Here is a 24,418-nt window from a genome sequence, read left to right on the forward strand (position 1 = left end):
AAACGTTGAACTTGATGGACTTAGTTCTTTTTTTGACCTATGTAACTATTTAATATTATATATAGTGGAACAGCACAAAAGTCTAAGCAGGGCCTCCCATGCTTGGAATCCCTTCCTTGCAAAACAGTATACAAATAGAAAAAAGAGGCAGCACTCTAATAATCATCCAAATACAAAAAGGACTTTAATTATTTGGATAAGAATTGGAGTGCTCCCTCTTTTTTCTCTATTTATCTATCTACTGTATCTATCTATATATTATAATATAAATATTCACCCACTGCTCAGGTGTCCTGACTATGTTTCTGCTTTCTTTTCCAGCTGGGATGGCACGTGACCACAGAAGGTATTCAGAAGTCTAATAGGAAATCGGATACTCGGCTGCAGCAGTCAAGTGCCATCCCAGCCAGAAGTGGAAAAAAGGAGAAAGGCAGTGGACTAAAACAGAGGTATGAAGGAGCGAAGGGGAAACCGCAGGTGAGTAAAGATCTTTTAGTATTTTTTGACAGCGAAGGACTGGTTGTATAGAAAAAGGATCCTTGACAAACCCTTAACGACTTTAATGTATATTAATATACTAGCGATATTGTCACTAGTATTGTGTTTATGCAAAATCATCAATTGTGAGGGGTGAGGATAGCGTTCTACCCCTCTGACAACTTCTGTGGGTTGAATGTATTTATACATGTACTCTAATACAATTTAATGTGTAAGGTTGTGATCTGCTTAATGACCACTAGATGTCAGTGGAGATTTTAGGTATTTATTAGGAATGAGGAAACGTGCTTGATGATACTCCGATATCACTCTAGTATTTGGGTGCTCTGATGTGCACGGCAATTGGCAAGCATTAACCGGTGCTCGGATTTGAAGCTTAAATCTCCGCCCCGCATGTTTGGCGCTTGTTACCCAGCAAATACACATGCCTGCCAGTCACTGTAATACCATAGTCATCTTGGTAGTGGCATTAATATGATTGGCTGGCCGCATTACCTCATCAGCGCTTATAAAAGAACAGGCGCCGCCACGCTCAGTACACTGACGCCATTGCACAGCTCAGGACAGTTCTAATTGAATGGAGAAGATGCTTGTCTAGACTTGTGTGTGCAAAGTTAAACGAATCAGAGTCCTCTAGTATTGATACTGGTACGGAAGCTGAACCATCATACTAACAGCCCTTCTAAGGGCTACTTGTTTGCTTTGCTGTTTGTAACTGATACATTCTGCATTTAGCATGAGCAAGGACAGTTTCAGCAGCAGGGAAAGTGGCAGAATACAGCGACTAGGCAGGGCTTAGGGCTTTGCAGTCTGTTGCTAAATATATATCTATTGCATATCACCACATTCTTTTTTTGAGGAGTGAAAAAAGTGACTACATTGTCATCCATAGAGTATTAGATGTTTTCTGTTAATTTTTGGTGGTATACAAAGTATTGAAATTTGTTTTTAGATTCAATTAGTCATTCATGCACTTTTACGTGCTTTGTGTTACATAATGGTGATATTAAACTTTAAAAAAATGCTTAGACTGCTAATGATTTTACAGCTAATCAGAAGAAATGTTTTCCATGCTGTCATGCACATGACAGCATGGCAAACACTTGATTTTTGGGCCCCCCATTTAAGTGAATGAGGTCCATATTCGGGTCCGGGTACTGTTCTGGTAACCGAACCCAAACTTTTTGTAACTGTTCAGCTGGACCCAAATATCCAGGGGTCAACCCATCACCCATCTCCACTCACGACGGCAGCTGTCCCTCGGTACTTGGTCCCCGGCCACCACTTTTTCTCTCGATATGGCATCCCTGCCTTGTACCAGCACATGTCCAGGAACATCACCTGTGCTCTTTTTTTTCAATCAATCAAATTTATTATCGCCAAGTACATATTACATATATACAAGGAATTCTTTGTGGCAAAGAGGCAACATAATATATAACAGATACAACAAGTAACATCTAACAAGACAGATACAGTATATAGTCTACACATGACGATTTAATTGTTGAACAGAGAGTGGATAGAAGCTGTTCATATGGCGGTTGGTGCTGCATTTGGGGACTCTGAAGCGACGTCCTGAAGGGAGTAGTTGGAATGAGGAGTGTCCCGGATGAGAGGGATCGGATGAAATTTTCAATGCGTGTGATCGAATACTCTTATCATAAAGATCCTGGATTTTAGGCAGGGGGGAGCCTATAATTCTCTCTGCTGTTCTGAAAGTCCTTTGTAAGCGGAGTTTGTCATGTGCAGTGGCTCCCCCATACCAGACTATCAGAGAGGAACAAATCACAGATCTGATGACAGCATTAAAGAATAAGATCAGCAGATTCTTAGACAAACCATATCTTTTCAGCTGACGCAGGAAGAACATCCTCTGTTGTGCTTTTCTTATAACAGCATCCACGTTTTTCCCCCATTTAAGATCATGAGAGATGATAACACCAAGGAATTTGGTCTCTGTGACCCTAAGAACCACTTCGTCATGGATGTAGATTGGAAGTATCTCATGTTGATCTTTCCTAAAATCCACAACTATCTCAGCAGTTTTTTTAGTGTTGAGTGCAAGATTATTGGCTTTACACCAGTCACATATTCTTTCCACCTCACTCCGATACAAGTCTTCAGCATTTCCCCTGATGAGACCAATCAGTGTCATATCATCGGCAAATTTCAAGATTTTTACTGAGTCTGCTGAAGAGATGCAATCATTCGTATAGAGAGAAAACAGTAACGGGGACAAAACACACCCCTGAGGTGCCCCGATGTTTGTGACCAAGGTGTCCGAAGTGAATGGTCCAACTTTTACACTCTGTATCCTGGCTGTCAGGAAGTTATAAATCCACAAGCATAAGTTGAGAGGGACTCCAAGAGCTACCATTTTCTTATGAAGTAAATTCGGATCAATGGTATTGAACGCTGAGCTAAAGTCCATGAAAAGAATCCGGACATATGAGTGCCGTTCATCTGTATGATCCAAAATGTACTTCAGTGCCAGATTGACAGTGTCGTTTGCCGAACGATTCTCCTTATAGGCAAACTGAAGCGGGTCCCATAGCTTCTGCGTGAATTTTATCAGGTGGGACATCATAATTCTTTCGAAGACTTTCATAGCTACAGATGTGAGTGCTACTGGTCTATAGTCGTTCAACTCAGAGGATCCCACTTTCTTGGGGACAGGGATAATTGTGGAATTTTTCCAACACTGAGGTACAACGCACTCTTTCAGTGACACATTGTATATATTTGTCAGTATAGGGGCAAGCTGGGTAGCACATACTTTCAGACACATTGGAGATACACCATCAGGGCCAGGTGCCTTTTTGACCTTAAGTCCCTTCAGGATGCGTATCACCTCTGCCTCGGAGATCACTACTTGGGTGTTGCACAATGAATGATCTTTATATGAACAGTCTGAGGAGCTTAGAGATGAATAGCCACTGTGTGTAGAGCTTGCCTCAAATCTGCAGTAGAATTCATTTAACTCTGCTGCCAGACTTCTGCTGGGGTTCACTATAGTGGGGTGGCTTTTATAATTGGTGACCTCTCTTAATCCTCTCCATGCAGATCTAGTATCTTTTGATGAGAACCTTTCCTCCAGAATCTTTGCATACTCGTGTTTGGCTAACTTGATCTCTTTAGATAGCGAGTTCCTAAGTTTCTTGAATTCAGTAATATCGCCTGCTTTATAAGCCTCCTCTTTTCTCTTACGGATCAACCTGACTTTATTTGTAAACCACGGCTTGTTGTTTCCCCAAAAGTGGACAGATTTGGATGGAATAAACGTGTCTTCACAAAAACGGATGTATGAGGACACTGCATCAACCCATTCATCCAGACCTGAGCATGTTTACTGGAATACCTCCCAGTCCGTGCATTCAAAGCATGCTTGCAGTTGCAATTTTGCCTCCTCAGACCATGTCTTCTTTGTATAAACTGTAGGTTTGGATGTTTTCAACCTTTGCCTGTAGGCTGGAATTAAATGAATTAGACAATGATCTGAAAAGCCCACTGCTGCTCTCCTCACTGCCCTGTAGGCCCCTTTTAAGACAGTATAGCAATGATCAAGCATATTGTTCTCTCTCGTGAAGCAGTTTATATGTTGAGTAAATTTGGGGAGATCCAGGCTGAGTTTTCCTTTGTTAAAGTCCCCCATTACGATCACAAATGCTTCAGGAGATCCTTTCTCCCATTCTGATATTTTGCAAGCTAATTCACCAATAGCAGCTTTAACAGATGCTTGAGGGGGAATATATACTGCAACCAGAACCATAGATGAAAACTCTCTTGGAGCGTAAAATGGTCTACAATTGAGTGCAAGGTACTCTAGATCTGGAGAGCAACCTTTTCCCAGTATGTTAACATAACAGCACCAGCTAGTGTTGATGTAGAGACATACCCCACCCCCCCTTTGTTTACCTGAAGCTACACAATCACGGTCAGCTCTGTAGATAACAAAACCAGGTAGATCCAGACTACAATCAGGGATGGTGTCATTCAACCAGGTCTCAGTAAAACAAAGAGCAGCTGAATTGGCCATATCAGATCTCATGTTACAAAGTAAGTTCAGTTCCTCCATTTTGTTAGATAAGGAACGGACATTAGCCAAGTGGAGTGAAGGAAGAGCTGTTCTGAACCCTCTCCTCCGAAGGCGTGCCAGGACTCCTCCTCTCCTACCTCTCTTGCAGTACACCTCCACAGGTTTCACAGAAGTAATGGATTTTATGTACTCAATTGTTGAATTAGCAATCATGCTCCAAGAAGGGGAGTCCATGAGAAATTGCGGATGATTCCAGAATAATAAATCGTCCCTTGAAATCATAAGAGTAGGTTTACAGAGTGCAGTGGCCATGACTACACTCAGCTTGTAGCTATAAAGACTGAACAGTCACAGCTTAGCAGAGTTAAATGTACAACTTTCCATAAAGGGTGCTCCCAGCACTGCTGGGGGGGAGGGCATGGGTGCAACAAGACAGGGACATCAGGGGACACGCCAACAGTCAGTCCAAACCTGCCCAGCTCACCCTTTCAGCTCCACCTGGATCACAAGATCTCCAGAACATCTCCAGCACCGCACACTCCACCAGCTTTCCTATCCCGGGATCATCTGCATGCTGGAAATGGGTACAAGGCAGGTAGCCAGCAGCTTCACTCTCTCCCAGCTGAAACCAGGCACGGAGCTCCACGAGGACAGAAAGACACCGGTCTCAGCTGGTCGCAGTCTCCACACTACTCCCAGCTCTGCCGAATCCTGAAGCCCTACAGCTCCATGTGGACCACAAGATCTCCAGAACAACTCCAGCACCGCACACTCCACCAGGTTTCCTATCCTGGGATCATCTGCATGCTGGAAATGGGTACAAGGCAGGCAGCCAGCAGCTTCACTCTCTCCCAGCTGAATCCAGGCACGGAGCTCCATGAGGACAGAAAGACACCGGTCCCAGCTGATCGCAGTCTCCACACTACTCCCAGCTCTGCCGAATCCTGTAGCTACGCAATGGTGAGTGAACCAAAGGGAGAATTAACAATTAAACGGGGTAAAAAAACTAAAAAACTCAGGAGCCTCATGCCAGAGCAGCCATCTCTCGGCGCTCCTCCTCCTCTTACCAACGCATTTACTGGGATTGTCCACTTAACGACCGACATATGGACATGCGCTTGTGGAAAGGAAGACTAGCTGCTGCTGTCATGATTCCTCTGCTCAGAATGTCTGGGACTCTGTGATGGCCAGATCTGCATCCTATTCCTTGCTGGGGCATGCTGAGCTGTCGGTGCTTTGATTGACAGCTCGGTTGACTTATCTGACTGGAAGGTGCAGAGACTTCCACAGGTGCTCCATATTCTTGGTTATTGCCCTGTTATTTAGGTGAGCTGTCTGGCCCAGATCATTGCCAGTCAAAAGCTTGTTCTAGGCTGGTGCTCTCTGGTGTGTTCGCCTGTACCCTGTGATGTAAGTTCTGATTTTTTTCTGCTGCTGACCTTTAGACCGTGTTCACACTACCCGTTTGTCATTGCCCCTTTGTATCTGATATTCTGCTGCTGACCTTTGGACCGTGTTCAGACTTCCCGTTTGTTATTGCCCCTTTGCATCTGATATTCCGTTGCTGACCTTTGAATCTTGTTCAGACTGTCCATTTGTTATTGTCCCTTTGCTTCTCTGCTTTTTCCCCAGCATCCTGACCCTTGGTTTACTACGTGATCTTTTGGTATTGACAGAGGAGCTAGTCACAACCTAGTGCAACAGAGGATAGTACCCACACACCTTTCGTCTTGTCTCTCCTACATGGATGGCCTGAGGAGTGAAATGAGGAGAAAGAGAGGGAGAAGGAAAAGGAGGAGATGGAGAATCATCATCATTGTGGAGGCAGGAAGTGTTGGCTGTAGGGAGTTTGGCATACATGGCCAACTTTATGTACCACTGCCACGTGACCCTTACGTTATATTTATCTTCACCAAAAATAAGAGTACTGGTTGTTCACCCTGCTAGACCCACGTTACAAAGAGAACTTTGCATATCTCTTTCCTGAGGCGGAGAGGTCTTGTAAAATGGTTCTATACCAGAAGGCCATTGTCGAAAATATGTTGAAAAAATTTCCATCAGGCAGACAATTTTAGTGGCAGATGGCCAGCTTCCTTGCCCAACCAAGGAGAAGATGCGAGGGAGACACACAGCAGAGGCATGGGTACACTGTCAAAGGCCTGGGCCAATTTCTGTCTCTCTATGCCTTGGAGGTGTTGAGCTATCTTGCAGCTAGCATCTTGAGTGGGTTTTTAGTGCTGCTGGGGGAGTCATAACAGACAGGCGCTTTCGCCTGGCAACAGAGACTGCTGACTGGCTCACTCTCATAAAAGTGAACAAAACCTGGAATAGCCCTGAATTAGCCACCACTTTTCCTTACTACCAGATGACAGCAGCACATAAAGTGTTTTTAATGTTTAATATTTGAATGAGGCCCTCCATTTGTTGCCTTAATGGGTGTATGGATGACTCTTCTTTTTTTTTTTCCTGTGCAAAGCCTTTATGAGTGTAAAGGTACCACAGCTACACTTTATTATTTTTTTAATGAGGCACTCCACTTAGTAACTTCAGGAGTATATGGCTGACCCTCCTTATATTTTTTCAGGCTTTGTACTGTGTTCAAAGCCTTTATGAGTGTAGGGCAACCACAATTATACTTTTTTAATATTTGAATGAGGCACTACAGTTGGTGCCTTGAAGGGTGTATGAATGACCATGTTTGTAATTTTTGTCAGGCTTTGCACTGTGTGCAGATTTTTAATGAGTGTAGGGAGTGACACAACTACACTTCGTTTACAACATTTAAATGAGGTACTACAATTTGTGCCTTTAAGAGTGTATGGATGATCATGCTTATAATTTTTGGAAGGTTTTTAACTTCATGCATCGCCCTTATAAGTCATGCAGTACCACTTTATGTCTAATACAGGGTGTATCTGAATCACTCTTCCATAAAATTTTTGGCAGTTCTTGCTACCTTTTATACATTGCACTGACATTGTTTTTTTTTATGAAAATTTCAATTTTGGTAAAATTAAATTATATATTTTTTTACATCCTTTTTAAATTTTGCCTTATACACAAGTCATTATACAGATAAGAATGTTTCTTCTCTTTTTTTCTCCTGTAAACTCCAATTTCTCACTGATTTTGAATGTTTTATTGTCAATTCTGAAAGTGCAGTAGAAGTCTGACACCTTTGTTCTCAGCAGCGATCTGGGAGATAGAGATGCTTCAAGGGATCTTCCACATGTTGTTCTCCTTCCATTTAGCACTTTTTCCATCCATTTCAACATTTTCACTGCCCCCTTCATATCCCATTGTAGGGTATTCTGAAAACAAAATGCTCTGATTTCCTATTGACTCCCATTATACTGACTCCTGTTAGGAATTGCTTGGTTCAAGTACTAAGCAGCCAAGCTTTTTAGTGATTCCTCAACCCTAGTAATTGTCCTTCATGACACAATCCCTGTTACTTTTACACAGGGTTTACTGTTAGGGCCAGCCCTCAGAGGAAGGGGCTCTGCGAGGGATCCATGTTAGTTAATGTTAAGGTAGAGAAGAAAGCAGCTGGTGCATGTGTTGGAAAAGGCAAGAGGACAGGACACCCTCTTGCCGAAGTGTTCTTTACCAAGGTGCTAGTGAGAAGGAGACAGCACAGCTGAAACGACAAGTAAAGCGGAAGAGAACATAATAGAAACTGCAATCATCTTTAATAAAGGCAAGTCTGGGAGCTTCTGAGAGATCCGTATGGGACCTTGGGGAACGTACTTGTGTTGGCCGAGTCTGAAAAGCTGCAGTCAGGAAGACATTCAGCAAGACAGGGGGCACGATGAATGAGTCATATCATTACTCGGTTTCCCAGGAAGCAGGCTAAAGCATGGAGCTCTCACTGTTGATGAGACTGTGTCATAGGGGACTGAAGTCACTAAATGGACATGTTTTATATATACAACATGTAGCAATATCCTATTATAGCCTGCCATAGTACATTAGGGGTAAACACACCGGGGATATTTGCAGCCTATACTACTCTGTGTAATGGAACTGTATGTAGAAACATGGTAGCTCTTAACAGGCCTTCCATGGACAGATTTTGCCCTAGTTACTACACTTAGCAGATCCCAGAGGAACCTTGATCTCCACTCTTTAACTCTTACACAGGGCTCTGGACTTAACAGGGTCCCCTGGGGTTGCATCTACAGAGTAACTGCCAGTCAGTGGGGTATGTGGGGGAAAGCCACTGTTTGGGCACATGGCAGAGCTCAGAAGGTAGCACCGTTGGCTTTTTGAACGCAAAATTGGCTCGAATCAATGGCGGGCACCATGTCGCCTTTGGAGACCCCGATGTACCTAAACAGTGGAACACCCCAATTCTAACTCCAACCCTAACCCCAACATTCCCCTAGCCCTAATCCCAACCCTAACCATAACTCTAACCACAACCCTAACCCCAATACACTCCTAACCCTTATCCCAATCCTAACCATAATCCAACCATAATGACAACCATAACCCTAACCCCAACACAACCCTAACCCCAACCCTAACTCTAGCTCCAACCCTAACACTAGCCCAGCCGTAACACTAGCTATAGCCCCAACCCTAACCCAACCCTAACCCTAGCCCTAGCCCAACCCTAACCCTTTTGGAAAAATGGAAATAAATACATTTTTTTATTTTATTATTTTTACCTAACTAAGGGGTGATAAAGGGGGGTTTACTATTTTTTTTATGTTTATCACTGTGATAGGGTCTATCACAGTGATCAAAATGAATCTATAGGAAAACTTTCCTATTGTTTTACGGGTGCCAGCCAGCAGATCTTGGCAGGCGCACTGAGTATGCGCCTGCCATTTTCTTCCCTGAAGAAAACTCCGATGGCTGGGGGACAGGACCGGGAGATGCAGGAGGGTCCAGGGACACCGGAGGTACCGGGGGGCTCAGGGGACCCCATTTCTCTCTCCTCCGATGTTAAATCGTAAGCTCGTTACTGCCCGTCAGAGTGCTGCGGTACCCATACTGTCAGATATCAACGTGAGCCAACAGATGTGAACAGTGGTAAAAGTTTACAACTGGTCACATGTGCTGGCTGATGAGAGAGTACTACTTCCATCAGCCTACTACTGCTTTTCTGATATCAGCGAGGGCAATTGCCACTGATAGAAGTATTCATCAGCCAGGACCAGTGCTATAAATAAATAAATGTTTTAAAAAAAAGATGATGTGGGTTCTCTATTTTTGCTAACCAGCACAGGAAAAAACAACAAATAATTTAAAAAAATGGAATGAGGTCCACCCATTTTTGACAACCAGCCAAACTAAAGCAAACAGCTGGGAGCTTGTATTTTCAGACTGGTAGGAAGCCATGGATATGGCCTCATGACATTGCGCGATAACTGAAAGGCCACATCTGCCACAAGGACATAAGGGACTGATTGTTCAGGGGAGCCTGGTAGCTGGCGTGGTGGTGGTAGATCCAACTGGTTGGTGCGTAGCCGCCGAGCCATTATGGAAGTATTGAAGACTCTAGAGTCTCCCGTCCTTCCATAGGCCCCAATGTAAACAATTATAAACTTGTATTGAGGGTCTACCAGAGCCAACAATACAACAAAAAAGTATTGTTTATAATTGAAGAATTGGGAGCCTGAGTTCAGCGGCTTACGCACCCTGATATGTTTGCGTTCCAGGGCCCCAATACAATTTGGAAACTGGCAGTCCTCCTCAAACTCCCTTGATATCCTTAACCAGTCTTCCATCCTGGGCTCGGGCATGACCACTTGATGGAGTCTTGTCCAGATTTGTGCACATGTAGACCTCACTATGCCTGAAATTGTTGATTTTCCTATGAGAAACTCATGGTGGAGGGCGGCATAAGACAGGCCAGTGGACAGGAAGCTGTAGAACAACAGAAATAGTAAAGTTTAGAATGGCTAAAGTAAAAAAAAATCAGTTACATGCCGACCAAACTTGTTAGGAAATGATAGAGAAGAACACACACATATTTGGTGGCACAATGACTAAGTGATATGCTGGACATATTAGATGTAACATTCTGCTGTGTCAGGTGTTTCATATTTGGAGTAAGATGATGGCATTCAACTTTGTCCAAGAAGGCCAAAAAACATAATTTAGCACACACATTAGGAATATAGAGAATGTGGTTGTGTAGTACATACCGTATTGTGAGTAGAAGTCGCTCCTCTGCAGATATGGCTTTGCGCATCCTTGTGTCCTGAAAGGTTATCCCAGGGCGCACTGTCTCCAAGAGTCCATCAAATGTTGCAAGGCTCATGTGACAGTACTGGTAAAATTTATCCGGATGCTCCCGCAGAGAAGAATAGAGGCGGTGAAAATGCCCTCTTGTGAGTCGTTGCCTCAAAAGTGGATGGACCCACATGCGTCTCCTCCTCCGCGGATCCACTATCACAGTATATGGTTGCCCAAAGCGCCGTGACAAAAGTCAGGTAAAGAGAACCTGCTCAGTTGTATTGAATCTCAGACCCTCTGCCATGCTGCACAAAGAACACCAACACACCTCATGAAAGCAAGGTGACAAATGTACAGAATGTAGGCATCCACCTGTTTCTGAGTGTCTAAATAGGGTGCAGGCTAATGATTTAAATAGTTTGCAGGCCTGAAAACCATTAAATGTCCATTTTGCAAGGCTGCGAGAAAATCTCGCCATACGGATTGCATACGGATGCCACACGGATTACATACGGATGCACACATGCGCAAAATACGCGACCTCACCTTGCTTACGGATGACCTACGGAGCACTATTTAGTGGTCATTCATCCGTATTACGCAAGTAAACTACGGACCATATTTTGCGCATGTTAGTGTGACTCCAGCCTAAAAGTAGCAGCCCGCAGCTGCCCCAGAAACTATGCATTTATTAGATGCGCCAATTTTGGAGCTTTGCCCGGCTTTGTTGTCGGGTCAATGTCAGCTGTTTTATTACCCCTGACAAGAAGCCCACAGGTTAGTAATGGAGAGGTCTATAATACACCCCCATTACTAACCTCATAGTTAGATTGTAAAAAAGACACATCTAGAATAAAATCCTTTAACCCCTTAACGTCCAATGACGGACACAGTCCATCATGGCTGGGTGTCAGTTCCCGCACCAGAACGGACTGTGTCCGTCATGTATTTAAACTGTCACTGCATGTAAACACGCAGTGACAGTTCAGTACCAACAGCTGTCTGTGACAGCTGAGAGGCGCAAGAAAATATGAAAGGACCCATGCTGTTGGTCCCCACACTCAGATCGCTGTTATCGCACAGGAGATGCTGAAAAATCAGCATTTCCTGCCCGGTCAGTGCAGCAGCTTAGCTCTGCCAGTGGCTGAGCGTCTGCCCAAACAGCCAGGACCCATGGCTGTTAACCCCCTAAATGCTGCGATGTCATCGCAGGGGCCCAATAGTTGCCATGGTGACCCAGGGTCATCACAATGACCCTCGGGTCACCAAGCAACATAAAGCTTCTGAGACCATGCTCACAGCATGGTGTCAGAAGATTTCAGTACAGGGATAATGCAGTGCAATGCTAGTGCATTGCAATGCATTATACCTTCAATCAAAGTAAAAAAAAACTGAAAGTCCCATAAAGGGACTGTGTAAAAAGGGAAATAAAAAGAAAAAAATGTAAAAAAAATAGAAAATAATAAAAAAAGTCCACTAATAAATACACATTTTTATGTAAAAAAATTAAATAAACAAAAAAGTACACATGTTTGGTATTGCCATGTTTGGAACAATCCAATCTGTAAAGTGTCATGCTACTTTAACCCTTCTGTGAACGCCATAAAAAAAAGTAGCAAATAATGCTTTATCATCATAACGCTCAGAAAAAAGTAAAACAAAATGCGATCAAAAAGAGGATTGTAAAAAAAATTAGGATCACTGAAAATGCCATCTTGTCCCGCAAAAAACAAGCCGCCATACAGCTCCATCAGCGAAAAAATTAAAAAGTTATAGCTCTCAGAATAAAGCAATGCAAAAATAATTATTTTTTTTCTCTAAAAGTTTTTATTGTGTGAAAGCGCAAAGACATAATAAAACAATATAAATGAGGTATTGCTGTAATTGTGCTGACCCGAAGAATAAAACCGCTTTATCAATTTTACCACACGCGGAACAGTATTATTGCCCCAGCCTCAAAAGAAATTCTTGAAATGCTGGTTTTTGTTCATTCTGCCTCCACAAAAATCGGAATAGAAAGCGGTCAAAGCATGTCATGTGACAACTTGTCCCGCAAAAAACATGATCTCACATGCCTCTGTGAGCCGAAATATGGAAAAATTATAGCTCTCAAAATATGGCAATGCAAAAACTTCCTCTTGCAAAAAAAAGTGTCTTTTAGTGTGTGACTGCAGCCAAACATATAAACTCAATATAAATCTGGTATCACTATAATTGCACTGACCCTAAGAATAAAGTCACCTAATCACTTATACTGCACGAAGAACAGTGTAAAAAATAAATAAAACCAATTCTTCACCTGCTGTGGATTTGTTCATTCCGCCTCGCAAAGATCACAGTAAGGCTTGGCGCACATTTAACCTGCACCTGCACTGAGCACTTACACCGGGGTTTCCATGTAAATCTCTGATATACGTGATTCAGACAGAACTGCCGGCGTGCATAAAAGCGCGGTCCACCATAGTTTTGTGCACCTCTGAAAGGAAGGACAATGCTGAACAGAGGCCAGACGGAGTCCAGAGTAACTCTGCTGCCTCATTATAGTGAATGGATCCCTCGGCAGTTTCAATTGTTATGTCACTCGGAGATTTAGATGGAAACCCCAAAGTAAGTGCTCAGCGTAGAGCACCAAATAAATGTGATCCCAAACGTTATGAGAAATGTTCCCAATAAAAGCTTCAACTCAGTCCACAAAAACAGCAAGTCCCCACTCACATCTGTCATCTGTTAACGGAACTGTAGGGGGCTTCCAAGTTACTGGTAGCACAAAGGCTCTGAAAAAGCAAAATGGATTATTGCCCCCGAAAAGAAATTCAGTAAATTCTGCGCTCCCAAATCCCTACTGAGCCCTAGTATGCATCAACTACCTTTAGCATTCACATTTGGCAGTGGGTACTCTCTAGCACTTAGGGGCTCTGTATATTGAGTCCGCAAAATATTCTAGGAAAATTTGCGCTCCAGGAGGCAAATAATGCTCCATACCTACAGAGACTCTCCATATGGCTAAGAAGTACTGTACAGCCACATACTGTATGAGGTATTTCTATATTCAGCAGAAATTGTGAGACAAATTCTGGTGCCAATTTTACCCACTTTTTGTGTGAAAATATTAAATCTGGGGCTAAATTAAATTTCTTGTGGTAAAAATGTAATTATTTTTTGTTCACTGCCCAATGGTATAAAATTCTGTGACCCAACGATGGTGTCAAAATGATCACTGTACCCCTATTTCATCAAGAGGTGTATTTTGTAAAATGGGGTCACTTATGAGGAGTCCCACTGTTCTGGCACCTCAGAGGCTCTCCCAGTGGGTCAAGGCACCCTCAAACCATGATAGTAAAATCTGCACTATAAGGCGCTCCTTCCCTTTTGAGCTTTCACTGTGCCTCAAAAATAGTTTCACCCACACATGGGGTATTGGAACACTCAGGAGAAATTGCACAACAAATGTTGGGGTCCATTTTCTCCTGTTACACTTGACAAAAAATAAATTGGGAGCTAAAAGAAAAATTTTGCTGGAAAAATGTGTTATTTACTTTTCTTGGTTCTCTTATAAACTTCTGTAAAGCACCTGGTGGTTCAAAATGCTCACCACACATCTAGATAAGTTCCTTAAGGGGTATAGTTTCCAAAATCGGGTCACTTGTGGGGGGTTTCCACTGTTTAGGCACATCATGGGCCCTCCAAAAGTGACATGGCATCCGCTCTCGATTCCAGCCAATTTTGTGTTCAAAAAGTCAAACCTTGCTTCTTCCCTTCCGGGTCCTGCTGTGCTCCCAAACAGTGGGCTTCCTCCAAATGTGGGGTATTAGAGTACTCATCAGAATTTGCATAACACTTTTTTGGGTCCATTTTCTCCTGCTACCTTTGTTAAAATAAAAAATTTGGTGCTGAAAGATCATTTTTGTGGAAAAAATGTGATTTTTTTTATTTTCATGGCTCTACGTTATAAACTTATGTGAAGCACTTGGGAGTTCAGGGTGCTCAACAAACATCTAGATAAGTCCCTTGAGGGGTCTAGTTTCCAAAATGGGGTCACTTGTGGGGGGTTTCTACTGTTTAGGCACATCAGGGGCTCTCCAAATGCGACATGGCGTCTGCTCTCGATTTCAGCCAATTTTACGTTCAAAACCTCAAATGGTGCTCTTTCCCTTCCAAGCCCTGCGGTGCGCCTAAAGAGTGGTCTTCCTCCACCCATGGTATATCGGCATAGTCAGGAGAAATTGCACAACAAATATTGTGGTTCATTTTCTCGGGATAACCTTGAGAAAATTTTTAAAAATTGTGTCCGAAGTAAAATTTTTGTGAAAAATAGTTAAATGTTCATTTTTTCCTTCCACATTGCTTCTGTTCTTGTGAAGCACCTGAAGGGTTAATAAACTTCATGAATGTGGTTTTGAACACCCTTAAGGTGTGCAGTTTTTAGAATGGTGTCACTTTTGGGTATTTTCATATAGGCCTCCAAGGTCACTTCAAATGTGAGGTGGTCCCTAAAAAATGGTTTTGTAAATTTTGTTGGAAAAATGATAAATTGCTGATCAACTTTTAACACATAACTTCCTTACAAAAAAATTATGTTTCAAAATGTGTACTGATGTAAAGTAGACAGGTGGGAAATGTTATTTATTGACTATTTTGTGTGACATAACGCTCTGATTTAGGGGCATAAAAAGTAAAAGTTTGAAAATTGTGAAATTTTCTAAATTATTGCCAAATTTATATTTTTTTTTCACAAATAAACACAAGTAATTTTGAAGCAATTTTACCACTATCATAAAGTACAATACTTTATATATTGTGACAGGGCCATTGGCACAGTAGCACAGTATATGAGGGGAGAAATGTGTCACTGCACATAATGGTGACAACGTTGTGAAACCAGGGTATTTTCCTCTACGTATTGGGAGGGTTAAATTAAAGTTGCAGACAGGGTCTGACTTTAGGTGGACACCAATAAAATGGATGGGAAGATGTCCACCATATCTTCACCTGCAGAGCTAACACCAGCATATTTGCTGACAGAACCTGGGATGATGTCACAGTCATGTGATCATCACATGGTCTGGCTTATATAGATTGACTTGAAAGAAAGTGGGGGTGTTGTAATTCGGAGAGTGCAAGGCTCCAAACGGTGGCTCCAGGTGAAGCTAAAGACACCTGGTGGTCTAAGCAGGCAAATCCCTCAGACAATTGGACTTTGCCATATGTTATCTTTGTGTTTTGCGATTATGCAAGAAAGGCACCAGGAAGACAGTACCTTCCACCAACCAAAGAGAAGTGTTTGTTGAACAGTATGGGAGACCTTGCAAAAAATTACTCTGGAGGACAACATTGAGGTTTTCCTGTCTGTCTTTGTGAGAGAGGCAGACAGGGATAAACTGCCCACAGAGCAATGTGAAACGGCTGTAGCTCTGCACCTCACGGGGGAACCACAGAAAGCATGTATGAGAAACATGAAGGCAGTGATAATGGCCTGTTTTGAAGTAGTCCAGGCACAACAGGAGGACCTCTGGCACTACCATTGGGACAACCCTCCCTGGTCACAGATGTTCGACCTCTAACACCTGGTGCAAAAAATGGCTGCACCTGAGAGTTGCACTCCAGTACAGATAGTAAAAAGAGTGGTAGTGGACCAGTTTATCCACTCACAACCTAAGTAAAAGCAAAGCTGGGTTGCCCAAAGAGATCCTCATAACGCATATAACCTTGTGAGCCTTGTGGAAAGATACATGGCTGTGGAGAATTCCCTGAGCAATCAGTGATGCCTGAGGTCACTTTTATGGGATACCTATATTAAGGGGCCCAAGACCACATATAAGGGGTGCCCAAAGATCCAGGAGAAATCAGAGCCAGGTTCAAGGGGTAAATGTTGTACCATTGTCTGTTTGAGGTTTCGTTCCCCGGGGCATACATCAGTCCACTTTTTGTTTTTTGCAAATCCTAACTGCAGTACAATACCTCATCCTAACCTGTGCCTGTTGACAGTGAGAAGTGTGACTGTGACTGGAATCCTGGACTCAGGAAGTTTTGTGATCCTGGTAAGTGCCACACTTTTACATGTGTTGGTCCCTGTGAAGAGGATGGAGGTAAGGTGTATCCATGGCGACATCAAGAACTATCCCATGTCCCGGGTCAACATATGCACAGATTGTGGTTCCATTTTCGACATAGTAAGAGTGGTTGAAAACCTATTGTATCCTATAAATGTTGGACGTGACTTTTCATTTTTCTGGGAATTGTGGGCTAAAGCTGTAACACCTAGTAGCCCAGTATGCCGTCAAGAATCGACCATAGTAACAAGGTCAAATGATGTAACTCGTGAATTCCCTTTCACTGTACTGACTAGAGAGGTGTGACGTCCGTCCGCGGATCTGGGTTGCAGTAGGGACAGCACCCCGAGAAACCCCGAGACCCTTAACCTCTATACAGGGATCTGGAATTGTAGCAAGGCCCAGGGGGTGGCTGTCTAGAAGCAGTGCGCCAGAGCAGGACGGTTGCCAATAGGGAAGAAGGCAGGGAACCAAAAACGTAGTCAGAAACCCGGCGAGCAGCGGAGGTACAGAAACGGCAGGCAGTGGCAGAGTCGAGAGTTCAGGCCAAGGTCACAAAACGGGAGGCGGTAAAGGTACAAAAATAGCAGGCAGTAGCAGAGTCGAATATCCTGGCCAAGGTCACAAACCGGGAGAATAGCAGAGGTACAAAGTCGTCAGGCAGTAGAGGAGTCAGAAATCCAGGCTGAGGTCAGAGTCAAACAATAGCAAATCACACAGTAGCACATAGGGGAACCAAGAATATATCCGGTGGCTTGCAAAACCAGTCCCAAGGTTTTTGAGGGATCAGGTCATCCCTCACAGGCTCCTGGACTGATGATGTCATCAGGACCGCCCCCAGGACCAGGCCAGATGGCGATGCACCAACCCCTCCATGACCGACAGAGGAGCAGAGCCTGCGTCCATCAGATGCCTGCGCAGGAGCCCCTTCTCTGTTGCTGCCATCACTTGGGGGCAAACCACGGCGCCTCCCTGTGGCCGAGGCAGGAACAGCAGGCCCCGAGTCTGACGACGATGTGACAGTCCGGCGCCTCCTAGTGGCCGAGGCTGGGACAGCAGGCCCCGAGTCTGACTGCGACGTGACAAGAGGAAAATGAAGAAGAATCCCCTGAAACCAATATACCCTGACCTGGAGGAGTCCCAGGACAAATGTAGGACTGCCCAGAGCAAGGACTTAATGGTAAAAGATACTCTGGAAAATGTAAATGTTTTAAATGGTGTTCCCCAGGACCCAGGACCCAATAATAGTTTTCCACAATTGGCCAGGCATAATAATCTGATGTGTGGAGGGACCAAAGTGAGAGGCCAGGAGAAAGAGTACCTCCTCAAAGTCTAAGAGGCAAAATCCAGGGAGTATAATCAGTTGGCTCGATTGAGACAATTTAGGCCTTCGAATCGGGTACTTGTGTTTGTGCCCACAGCGGAGAGGCAATTCCTTACCAAGCTGTAGTGACCATATGAGGTGGCGAAAAAGGTGTGAGAGATTAACTATAAAGTACACCAACCAGGCAAAAGGCAGTGTTTTCCCATATTTCATGGCCATCTGTTAAAACCCTGGAAGGATAGGGACCTATTTGAAACCCCTTTACTTTTGGCCCAGTCAGAAGCCAACATTGTGGGTTTCAAGGTGGCAGAAACTTTGTTGCTGTCATGATCCCAGTGCAGGTTTTTGAGCTGCACGTCAGGGGTTAATGTCTGGAGCTCAGTGCAGGTTTTGACCTGCACACCTGGGGCTAATGATTGTGGCCTCTTTCTGGTTCTGGGAGAGCTTCTTAAACCCCTGGGAAGCTCCAATCCCTGCCAGTTATACTTTTGCCTTTGGCCAAGTGTGCTGACCTCTGTGTGCCTGTTCGTTGTTATAGCTTGTTTATATGGTTCTGACCCAGTTCTGTTTCCCGTTGTGAGTTTGCCTGTTGATTCTGTACTGTGCTATCCTCTCTGTGTATGACTCATTGCCTGTGATCTGACTACTCTCTGCTCGCCCCTCTTGTACCTTGCAGCTATCTCTGTGTATGACTCATTGGCTACGTCCTGACTATCCTCCCTCTCTATGCCCCTTGGTAACTTTGTCTCGCAGTTACCCTGCTAGGAGTTCTCTTGCAGCTCCTAGCTCTCTGGAGTTTAGGCCACGCCCCTAGCAGTCACGTGCTTCAGGTCCTGCGGCTCTGAAGTATGCATCTACTCGACTGCTGCCCGCTCCACAGGTATCTTTGAGGACAGTTCGCTTTACTCAGGACACGTGCACTGGCTCAGTGAGCAAGTTCAGTGCGGTGTTTCTGACAGTTTCCTTTCCAAAGAAACGCATGGCCAGAAAATGATACCTAAAAATAGGTGCAGATTTTCAAAGCTACTAGGTTACCCTCATATCATCAAGTATGAACCTCACGCCTGGGTCAATTTAATGCCCTGTTTAAGTTCTGAGTATGATAGGCTATTTTAGGAGCTTATAATGGCTTACTGTAGTAACTACCAGTTGGCAGACGGTGCCCAGCCTCCAGTTTTGGGTAGAAAGAGGTATGCAGCAAATCCAGGTAGGTTAGAGTTAAATCCTAGCACTACAGGTTCTGATTGGTTTAACCTGGAAAGCCATGACTAGAACCAGGCTGTGTGTTCACTGGTCAGTCAGCTTGGGAGGCTGAGAAGAGTGGGTTGTATTGAAGCTGGAGAGACACAAGCAGTGTCGGGCTGAGGTGCTAAGGGCCCACCAGTAACCTTGAATTTGGGGGGGGGCACTTTTCATCTGCTTACAAATATTACATTACCATTGTTCACAAATTTACCTATATCTCTAAATAATAATAAACTGGGAAGTTTGGTTACTGAATGATGAGAGGCTGTTTTTTTTCTGTACAGAGTGAATCAAGTGAATTATGCCGAGTACTGACCATACAGTGGGGTTGGGGGTCTAGATCTGCACAAGGGCCCCCTGTTACCCTATGGGCCAGTCAGAGCCTGGACAGAACCCAGAATCTCCCAGAAAAGGAAAATGCACAGGCTGTGTGCACCAAACTGCAAGTAACACTGGTTGCTATGGATTATAGCTGTTTTGTTTGACCGAACTGATACTAGTTCAGCCATGTCTGAGTAGCCAGGGTCTGCAATGTTTATTTAGTAAATTAAAAACACTTGGGACATGCACAAGAATGAACAGGTCAGTAAGACAATGTTCACATCGCCCAAAGACTGAGACACAGAAAAAACACACAGTATGACAAACGTGCATGAATACTCTGTTGTAAAATATATGTAATAATATGCAGCAAGTGCTGGTAAAAAATTATATCAAAAACAGGGTATTTAGTTGATACGTTTTTTGCAAAAAATGTATACAAAGCCACTTCACCATGTCACGGTATACCCTGCTCGGAGCAGTCCTATCTAATGTATTTAAACCTGATCATGCGAACAATACCTACATGAGCAGGATTCAGAAAGGCCCGGTATGGGCACGCTGGGCAAAATGGCTCTTCATATGCAAGTCCCACAAGAGAGAGGCGAGGATCTCCCAAAGCTTGCATGAGCAAGAAATTAATAAATTAAAAACACATGGGACATGCACAAGAGTGAACAGGTCAGTAAGACAATGTTCACACCACCCAAAGACTGAGACACAGAAAAAACACACAGTATGAAAAATGTGCATGAATACTCTGTTGTAAAATATATGTAACAATATGCAGCAAGTGCTGGTAAAAGTTAATAACAAAAACAGGGTATTTAGTTGATGTTTTTTGCAAAAAATGTATATGAAGCCACTGCACCACATCACCGTATACCCTTCTCGGAGCAGTCCTATCTAAGATATATAAGATAGGACTGCTCCGAGAAGAGTATACGGTGACATGGTGGAGTGGCTTCGTATACATTTTTTGCAAAAAACATATCAACTAAATACCCTGTTTTTGTTATTATCTTTTACCAGCACTTGCTGCATATTGTTACATATATTTTACAACAGAGTATTCATGCACGTTTGTCATACTGTGTGTTTTTTCTGTGTCTCAATGTTTATTTAGTGCCTGGACAAAGCTATGGATTTTATGTGGATGGTTTTGTTTTGGTACTGCCCAACCAGTGGAAATTAACACTCTTCTGTGTGTGATTTATAGGAAAACCCTGTGGCTTTGTGATCCAAGCAAATATTCAAGAGTTAATCTCTACACACTATAACAGTAAACAACAACCTATATCTACATACAGTTGTGGCCAAAAGTATTGACACCCCTGCAATTCTGTCAGATAATACTCAGTTTCTTCCTGAGAAGGATTGCAAACACAAATTCTTTGGTATTATTATCTTCATTTAATTTGTCTTAAATGAAAAAAACACAAAAGAGAATGAAGCAAAAAGCAAAACATTGATCATTTCACACAAAACTCCAAAAATGGGCCAGACAAAAGTATTGGCACCCTCAGCCTAATACTTGGTTGCACAACCTTTAGCCAAAATAACTGCGACCAACCGCTTCCAGTAACCATCAATGAGTTTCTTACAATGCTCTGCTGGAATTTTAGACCATTCTTCTTTGGCAAACTGCTCCTGGTCCCTGATATTTGAAGGGTGTCTTCTCCAAACTGCCATTTTTAGATCTCTCCACAGGTGTTCTATGGGATTCAGGTCTGGAATCATTGCTGGCCACCTTAGAAGTCTCCAGTGCTTTCTCTCAAACCATTTTCTAGTGCTTTTGAAGTGTGTTTTGGGTCATTGTCCTGCTGGAAGACCCATGACCTCTGAGGGAGACCCAGCTTTCTCACACTGGGCCCTACATTATGCTGCAAAATTTGTTGGTAGTCTTCAGACTTCATAATGCCATGCACACGGTCAAGCAGTCCAGTGCCAGAGGCAGCAAAGCAACCCCAAAACATCAGGGAACCTCCGCCATGTTTGACTGTAGGGACCGTGTTCTTTTCTTTGAATGCCTCTTTTTTTCTCCTGTAAACTCTATGTTGATGCCTTTGTCCAAAAAACTCTACTTTTGTCTCATCTGACCAGAGAACATTCTTCCAAAACGTTTTAGGCTTTTTCAGGTAAGTTTTGGCAAACTCCAGCCTGGCTTTTTTTATGTCTCGGGGTATGAAGTGGGGTCTTCCTGGGTCTCCTACCATACAGTCCCTTTTCATTCAGATGCCGACGGATAGTACGGGTTGACACTGTTGTACCCTCGGACTGCAGGGCAGCTTGAACTTGTTTGGATGTTAGTCGAGGTTCTTTATCCAACATTCGCACAATCTTGCGTTGAAATCTCTTGTCAATTTTTCTTTTCCGTCCACATCTAGGGAGGTTAGCTACAGTGCCATGGGCTTTAAACTTCTTAATGACACTGCGCACGGTAGACACAGGAACATTCAGGTCTTTGGAGATGGACTTGTAGCCTTTAGATTGCTCATGCTTCCTCACAATTTGGTTTCTCAAGTCCTCAGACAGTTCTTTGGTCTTCTTTCTTTTCTCCATGCTCAATGTGGTACACACAAGGACACAGGACAGAGGTTGAGTCAACTTTAATCCATGTCAACTGGCTGCAAGTGTGATTTAGTTATTGCCAACACCTGTTAGGTGCCACAGGTAAGTTACAGGTGCTGTTAATTACACAAATTAGAGAAGCATCACATGATTTTTCGAACAGTGCCAATACTTTTGTCCACCCTCTTTTTTATGATTGGTGTGGAATTATATCCAATTTGGCTTTAGGACAATTCTTTTTGTGTTTTTTCATTTAAGACAAATTAAATGAAGCTAATAATACCAAAGTATTTGTGTTTGCAATCATTTTCAGGAAGAAACTGAGTATTATCTGACAGAATTGCAGGGGTGTCAATACTTTTGGCAACAACTGTACACTGCCATATCATAGCAATATATAGCTTGTAAACATATGGTCAAAATACATTACAATTATACATCACAAAAAATGCATCACATAAACACACACAGCCTCAAGATTATAACATTATAGACATGTATTCTCATTCTATTATTATTATTGCAAAGTACAGTCTATAGGAATCATATGCCACAGTAAAGAAGAGCTTATAGACACATGTACAAACTACTCTGACATCATGACAATAAAGTGAATCCAATAAAACACACTCAAGTTATTATCATAACAGAAGTACAGCACATAAGTAAACACTTTTATTATTGTGAATTAAAAGGAGTCGGTCAACGCCATAATTAAAACTAACCTAATTAGTCCTTCATATAGAGGACTTAGCCCTTAAAAAATCATATGGGTACTGTAGAATTTAGTGTCTATATGTTTATAATATTTGATAAGTAAATGAGGGGGCATACATGCAAAAATGGAGTGGCCAACTGCTAGGTGCATCATTCTGCCCTCTCACTTACAATATTCCACACCTCCCGACTTGGCGATTGGCAGTGCTCACTTTGGAGCACTGCCTGATCTAATGCCCCAGACTAGAACATATTGACTCTGGAGCAGCCTTGCTCCTGCATACACAGTGTTATTGTTTGCAGGGGCACAGTTCTCATTCCTTCTCAAACTCAAACTCAAATAGGCTTTATTGGCGGGACCAAAATATATTTAGCGTTGCCAAAGCAAGGAAAATAGATTTGACAGGGGAGAGGATTGAGGATTATGGGAATGAGGTGTTGGGGGCACAATTTGGGAAATAATAGTCCATTTGGGGGTTTTAAGTTCCTCTCAGCTTATGACATATGGTGACATATTGGGCAGCGATCTCCAATGTTAATTCCTCTTCCCCAGTAGGATGCAGTTTCCTCTCCTCATCCATGGATGGGAAGTCCGGGTTGTGAATGGAGAGTATCTGGAAGTGGGAGGCCCTCACTGCTGAGTATTTGTTGCAGTGAAGCAGGAAGTGTGCCTCGTCCTCCAGTGCCCCCTGATGGCAGTGCTGGCACAGTCTGTTCTCCCATGGCTTGTATGTTTGTTGGTGCCGTCCTGTTTCCACCTCTAGACTGTGGGCACTCAGTCTGTATAGACTCATGGTCTGCCTGTCTTTGGGGTGATGTAACCTCTCCAGTTATGGGGCCAGAGTATAGTCCCTCCGCAGTGACCGGTAGATAGTGAGTTTCTGGGAGTTCTCTAATTCACTCTGCCAACCCTCTATGTATTGCATTTTGTGGCTCTCTGAGATCTTCTTTATTTTGACTTTTGTCAGGATGTGTTGCTGACTTTGGCGGGATTGGCTGCTGGGGTTCGTGGCTTGCTCTGGGCTTTGGCTCAGAAGGGCTTTATAATGGTAGGCGCCCCCTTGTTTATAGTTGTCCATAAGGGGAATCGGCCCAACTCTGCCCGACAGGCTATGTTTGAGGTGCTGCGATGTACTTGGAGGAGATATTTGCAGAACCTGTTTCTCCTGTTTATAGTGGCTGCTCACTCTACACAGGATCAGACAGCAGCAAGCGGCTGCTATACAGAGGAGAGGGGGATGAGAAGGTGCACAATGTAAAAGTATGCACAGTCTCAGAGTCATCACACTCTCCAGTGTGTAGCTGCTGCTGTCTGGTCCTGTGTGTATTAAGCATCCATTACAGGGGAACGGGAGATAACTCTTTGCCTGCCAACACTGATACTGTGTGTGCAGGCACTTGGCCCCTTCAGTATCAGTAGGTCCAGGTTTTGTGAATTAGATCAAACAGCTCTCAAAATCGAAG

The 24,418-nt window shown here is 43.4% G+C and overlaps 1 protein-coding gene across 1 annotated transcript in view; it reads right to left on the reverse strand.

Annotated features, from left to right (window-relative positions):
• The window catches only part of LOC141059044 (bactericidal permeability-increasing protein-like), a 203,766-nt gene that overhangs the window by 159,459 nt on the left and 19,889 nt on the right, over window positions 1-24,418 (reverse strand). The window lies entirely within an intron of this gene.

Source organism: Dendrobates tinctorius, unplaced genomic scaffold (genome assembly GCF_039654945.1).
Source record: "Dendrobates tinctorius isolate UK_male_01 unplaced genomic scaffold, ASM3965494v1 ptg000223l, whole genome shotgun sequence".
Taxonomy (NCBI): Eukaryota; Metazoa; Chordata; class Amphibia; order Anura; family Dendrobatidae; genus Dendrobates; species Dendrobates tinctorius.